This window comes from Myotis lucifugus, unplaced genomic scaffold, assembly GCF_000147115.1.
Source record: "Myotis lucifugus unplaced genomic scaffold, Myoluc2.0 scaffold_538, whole genome shotgun sequence".
In the NCBI taxonomy this organism is placed as follows: Eukaryota; Metazoa; Chordata; class Mammalia; order Chiroptera; family Vespertilionidae; genus Myotis; species Myotis lucifugus.
Window position 1 is genome coordinate 491,717 of NW_005871586.1, and position 6,139 is coordinate 497,855.

Here is a 6,139-nt window from a genome sequence, read left to right on the forward strand (position 1 = left end):
TAATATTTTTTCTCTCTTCAATATTCTTTCTTGCCTCCACCTTAGCTACTTCTTACATCACCAAAAAAAAATAAAACACTAATATAAAATCAAATATATCAAACATCTCGTTGTCAACTCTTTCACCTATTCCTCTTTTTTATGATTTTATCCGACGGGAGTGCGCACGTCCTGCGCCCCTGCCCAATTACGTTCGCGGACAACCGCCCCTTCGGGGAACAAATTTTTTTTCCCGGGAAAAAAAAGAAATTTAAAGGGAAACCGGCCTGGGACGCGGACAAAGGCGGGAGCGCCGCGGGTTGGGAACCCCGGAACCCGGGAAAAGAAAAAGCAGGAGACAAAGAAGAAAGCGAGAAGGGCCGCCCGGGGAAACCCCCGGGGAGGGGGCCGGGGCCCGGGCGCCCCCCCGCGGAGGGAAGGAGGGGGCCGGCCGGGGGGCCGGGGGACTTTTAAGCCCCGGTTCCGGGCCCCCGCTGCCCCGGGAGCCTTGCAAGGTTTTCCCCCAACCCCCTCTCCCCCGGGAGCGCGCAGGCGGGGTGGGGGAGGGGGACGGGCTTCTCCCTCCAGGTCCCATCCCAACACATCTGTGTTTGTTTTCTTTGCTGCGCTGAGGTCGGGCCTTCCTCTAACCCAGCCTTAGGGCCATGGTGGCACCGCGTACAGCTCCGTGCCCCTGTCGGGCAAACAGCCTGGGGTCATGAGGAAGAGGAGGATGTAACCTCTGCCTGCTCACTCCCCCTGCCCGAAGCCCATGGGGTCTGGCGAGAGGGGCTGCTCCTGTGCACCAGTCCCCCCCGCCCCCACACACACACCCACACACACTTCCTCCCACGGACACATAGTTGTCACTGTGAGGTTGGGCCTATCTGTCAGGCACGTGGCTTCTTTCATGCCGGGGGAGCCTAGGTGGGCAGTAGACTGAAGGGGAAAGAAGCAGGACAGCACCTGGGCACTGGCCAGCGCCCCTCTAGCCAGGTCTGCGGAGCCTCAGGTTGGGGGAAGCCAGCCCTGATAGGACTTCTTCCTGGCTCAAGTCTTGAAGGGTGCCATACCCTATGATAGGGCCTATACTACCTCATGGGAGTCCAATGGGAGCCCACAACAGCTTTACAAAGCATTTTTGCAAATGAAGACACTGAGGTCTCTCTCGGGAGGTGAAAAGACTTGCCCAGCTCTCCCAACTGGTAAACATCAAATCCTTCCTCTCCTCACATTTGTCAAGTGGATATTCCCACCCAGCTGTAGTCTCATGGGGCATTCTCGGGGCTGCCCAGCCTCTCCTTACCTCATGCTCTACCTTAACGAAAGGACTGAGGACAGTGACAGTCTCCTTTGACCATCTTGCCGCAGCCACCAAGAGCTGGGGAAAGAATGCACTGGGCTGGGAGTTTGGGACAACATTTCTGTTGCTTTATGTCACTAGTAACAGATCTGGATTGAAAGCCCAGGGTCCTGGTTCTGGCCTCACAGCTGACTTGCTGCATTAGCTCCATTAAGGGCCTCATTTTGTCTTCTTGGTATTTTCATAAACTCCGAGACTCTAAGAAGGGGCCTCAGGGCTCGCCTGGCCCAGCTCAGTCTCGGAAGAACCGCTTTCCCGCAGCGCCAGCCCCCCAAGCCAGCTCTTCCAGGCCTGGGATTTCACCCAGCCCGAGGAGCGACATCCGTTCCTTGGCAGGACAGCCTGGGCCCACCCTCTTTCTGGGGTAACACATTAGCTTTGCCTTCTTGTGCCACTACCACTGTGCACTGGTTACTTACAGCCTGACCTTATGGCTGAGAGGATTTCAGGTAACTTACAGGAAGACTTCAAACATGGCGAAATGGCATAAATCGGAAAGTGAGCTGAAAGGGGATAAAGGAGATGTTCAACCACTGTGGACTGTGAAATTCCGATGGCATGAGAGGCAGCATAGCCGTTAGGAGCCAGTGTGCCGCTGGCAAGTCTTGCAACTCTCTGTGCTTTAATTTTCTCACTTTCAAAAGGGGTACAACATTATCTACCTCATGGAGGTGTGAGCATCAAATGAGCTAACTTATAATATTATAGCTTATAATATGTATACATAGTGTACTTACATAATCTACATGGATATACTTCCACATATATGTGTATGTAAATATACACAAAACCAGGTACATCATAAGTAAGTGGATGTAGAAACGTTAGTTCTTACTATTAAATTGCTAGGTCTTTATGGAAATTTAAAACTAATAAGTAAATTTCATCTAAAAAATTATAAAATGAAAAAAAAGCAAATTACAAAACACTGAAGCCCAAAGCACACGTGCACAGTATCCTCTCGTTTTTTTTTTTTTAAATATGCATACAAAGATAGCATTGTTAACTGTGGTTATCTCTGGATAGTGAGATTAGAGGTGATTTTTATTTATGTTTGCTTCTATAGTCTCGATTTTGTGTAGTAAAATAAGAGGGAACGCTAAGAGAAAAAAGAAAAACCAAGAGGAAGGACCAAGTAGAGATGGGGATAGAGCTAAAATGCACCCTGGATGCCCTGTTCACCTCCCGGGGGTGGGCCACAAACTTGTCCCTAAGCTTCCCCACACCCCACCCTCCACCCCCAACAGCCAAAGTGAAAAGGAGACCATGTCAGTTACACAATTCCCAGTGTCCCAGAGATAAAAACAGACCTATTACTCAAGAGAATTACAACTAACTATTCTCGGTACTAAAATCAGACAGGAATTTCTCCTGGGGGGAGCCTCATACACAGAACCCAGTGTGAGGTGACAGCAAACACCCTCAACAACATCCCCCTCACAGTCACAGCAGTGAGCTCCGGGGGGCAGTGTTTGTGATGGTGGCCCACAATGTAAGCGGTTGGCAGCGCACCAGAACACAGGAAAAGACACACTGACAGGGAGGGGCTGAGAGAGGCAAATCAGAGTGCCCCACTCCCCACCCAGCCTACTCGGTCACCCAGTGCCCTCCAAGCCTTCCTTCGGCTGCTCTGTCTGCAGAGCTGCTGGTGGCCCTTGCGGGGCAGCAGGTTTGGCACATACTCCCTGGACTGCAGCTACAAGTGGCCTCTGAGCCTCGGCCAGTGGTCTTCCGGAGGGGCCTTGGGGGGAAAGCTTTCTGCTTTGCTTGTGGTCACTGAGGCCTAAGCTATCTTCTTTAGTAGTTCCTGGCGAGCTGGACTCTCACCTTGTACCATGAAGGCCTGGAACATTCTGGGACACAGTAGAACCTGTCTACCTCCATACAAACCCGCCTTCCTGTCACTTGTACAGTGGGTCCCATTCCAACGCCACCATTCTGCCTCTTCAAATGTTTGAAGTCAACCTATCGTCTTTCAGTTTTATGTCTTTTAGGCTAAACACTCCCAGTTCTTTCAAAGATTCCGGCGAGGACATTGTTTCCTGACTACTCTGCAGACTCTCCCGATGCCCTCTAATTTGTCAATGTCCATTCCTGAAGCATACTACCTTTTGAGGGGACAAATGAAAAAAACAGATGTCCAAGTGTTGTGAGAGCTTCTCAAAGTGGGGGTTATAAATACACGCCCGCAAAGGCTGTCAGGCGCGAAGCAGCAGGATCCACGGTTCAGGCTGGAGTTCAAAACACAACAATGGCTGTTGGGTGAGAAAGCAAATTCCCAGGTGTTTCTGCAAGGAATGTGTCTGGAGGGGGAGCTGCCCTTCTTGGCACCCAGCCGCACCTGAGGCCCAGGATCACCCCAGAAGAGGAGAATGAATGTGGCAGTTTCAAGAAAACTTCCAAGCAGCCAAAACAGAAGGAGGAAAACAGGAGAGTCGGGTGTCCTAGAAACCCACAGGCCAGTTCAGGGAAGCAGGGGCAGTGAGCAGTATCACATGCTTTCAAGGTCGAGATAAGATCTGAAAGGAGTCCTTTGGATTAAACTACAAGGAAGCCATTGGTGACCTTGACCGGCCGTGGCTGAGGAGTGGTAGGGACAGAAGCCAGACTGCCTCAGGTTCTGGAGTGAATGGGAGGTGAGAAAGTGGAAGATAGCGAGTGTAGGCACCTCTCAAGAAGTGTGAAAACAAGTGGTAGGAAAGAGAGACGGTGATAGCAGGAAGCTGACACGGGATTGAGGGGACATTGGGATTTTTTTACTGTTGTTTATAAGATAAGGCTGTTTAAACATGCCTAAATGTTGATCCGAAGGAGGCTAAGGGGACAGGTTGAAGACAGATAAAACCAGCCTTGTCAAATGTGTGGTCAGGTGGTCTGGAAGCTGCTCTCGGGTTACAATGGAATAGGAAGTGGCACCACCTGCTGAGAGTGAGGGAGCAGGTGGGCGCACTGGAGGTTTCAGACTCGGGGAGAAGGCTGGGTTGGGTCATTACAGAAAAGAGGATAATGTGTGCTAGGCAGATAAAGGTCCCATTGAAGTGGGGGACTATCTAGGAGAAAGAATGCAAACCAGCGAAGTCGCAGGGCTCCCCTCCCCCCAGCAGGGCTCAGCAGCCGCCCGTGTAGACTTAGAAAAAGCAGAAGCAGTTGAATGAATCTCGAGTTGAGGGCTTGTTCCAGGAGGTGGGACAGAAGGACAAGGGGGAAGAGGGTGGCTGATGCGATGGACCAGGAGACAAAGCGAAAGAGAGAAGGAAGTGAGGACAGGAGAGGATAGAAGAGGAAAGAGAGATGCCAGGGGTCTAAGGCTGTGCTGTTACATGCAATAGCCAGGAAGCACATGTCGCTAGTTCCGTTTCAGCTTGAAAGAATTAAAGTTAAGCTTGGCCGGTATAGCTCAATGGAGCATAGACCTATGAACCTGCAAGTCACGGTTCGATTCTCGATTCTCGATTCCCAATTCCCAGTCAGGTCAGGGCTCAATCCCCAGTAGGGGGCGTGCAGGAAGTAGCTGATGGATGATTCTCTCTCATTATTGATGTTTCTATTTCTCTCTCCCTCTCCCTTCCTCTCTGAAAGCACTAAAAATATATATATTTTTTAAAAAAGAATTAAACTTAAATAAAATCTAAAGCTCATTCCTCAATTACCCCTGATTTGGATAGTGCCAATAAAGAACATTTCTACCATCACAGAAACTTATATTGGACAGAACTGGTCTAGAAGATTCAGGAAAAAAGAAGAAGAAATGTGGTGGGGAATAACCAGGGAGATTGTGGCCCCAAACCAGAGGTCTGAATTGAGGATCCCAAATGTGGAACAAGTCTGGGTGGTGACAAGGCCCACGGAGGGTAACGTTGGGGATTGGTACTGGCCGGAAGGAGAGGTGAAAATGACTGGAGATAAGGTGGTCAGGGTACCCTGGATATTCACGACACTTGGGACCCACATCAGGGCTTGGGACAGAGATGAAAACCAAACCAGGTGCTAGTATCTTCAAAGAAAGGGAAATGACCTAGATCTTCCATTATCAACCGGTGCGCTGCAAGAATTTTTAAATCATGCAATGCCTGACTGTTTAGTCAGAAGCACTGATCTTTTTTTCCCCTTTGTCAAATTAAAAAAATGACAATAGCCATCTGGCGTGAATGAATAAAAATTATACCTATTATTTTTTTGTGAGATTGGCAAAAAATATATATATATTTTGGTGTGCCACAGGATTTTAGTAATTACTGTGTGTGTGCCATGAGATGAAAAAGGTGGAACATCGCCGACCTGGATGGAGAGGAGATTCCAAGGATGAGATGTGGAAGGTGGACTAGCTGTGTGGTTCCGGCCTTAAAGGAACGGAGTGTTGCTGGGGTTTTTAATGAAGATGGAAGGAACGCTGGGGACTGAGGATGACAACAGCTCCCCCTCCAGGGCAGTGGGTGTGTGATGTGGGAGAAGAGCCCGCTGAAGGGGCCGCCGTGTGCATGGGGCACGGCTGTGGGATAAGCACGAAGGTGGGTGGAACAATCAGGGAACGGGGTGAGGATGCAGGGGAGAGCATATCCCAGGGAGGGGGCGCGCCAGGTGGCACCGGCTAATGGAGAAACGAGATGACCCGAGGGTCCTTCATGTCGGGCATGACTGAGGGTTTTGCTTTTTACATCGAGCATTTATATAATGCTCACTCGGTGCCAAGCACTCTTCTAAGAACTTTATCAATCGTTAACTCATATTACTCATCCCAACCGTATGAGGCAAGTACTATTATCTCCATTTTACAGAGGAGGAAACTGAGACACAAAG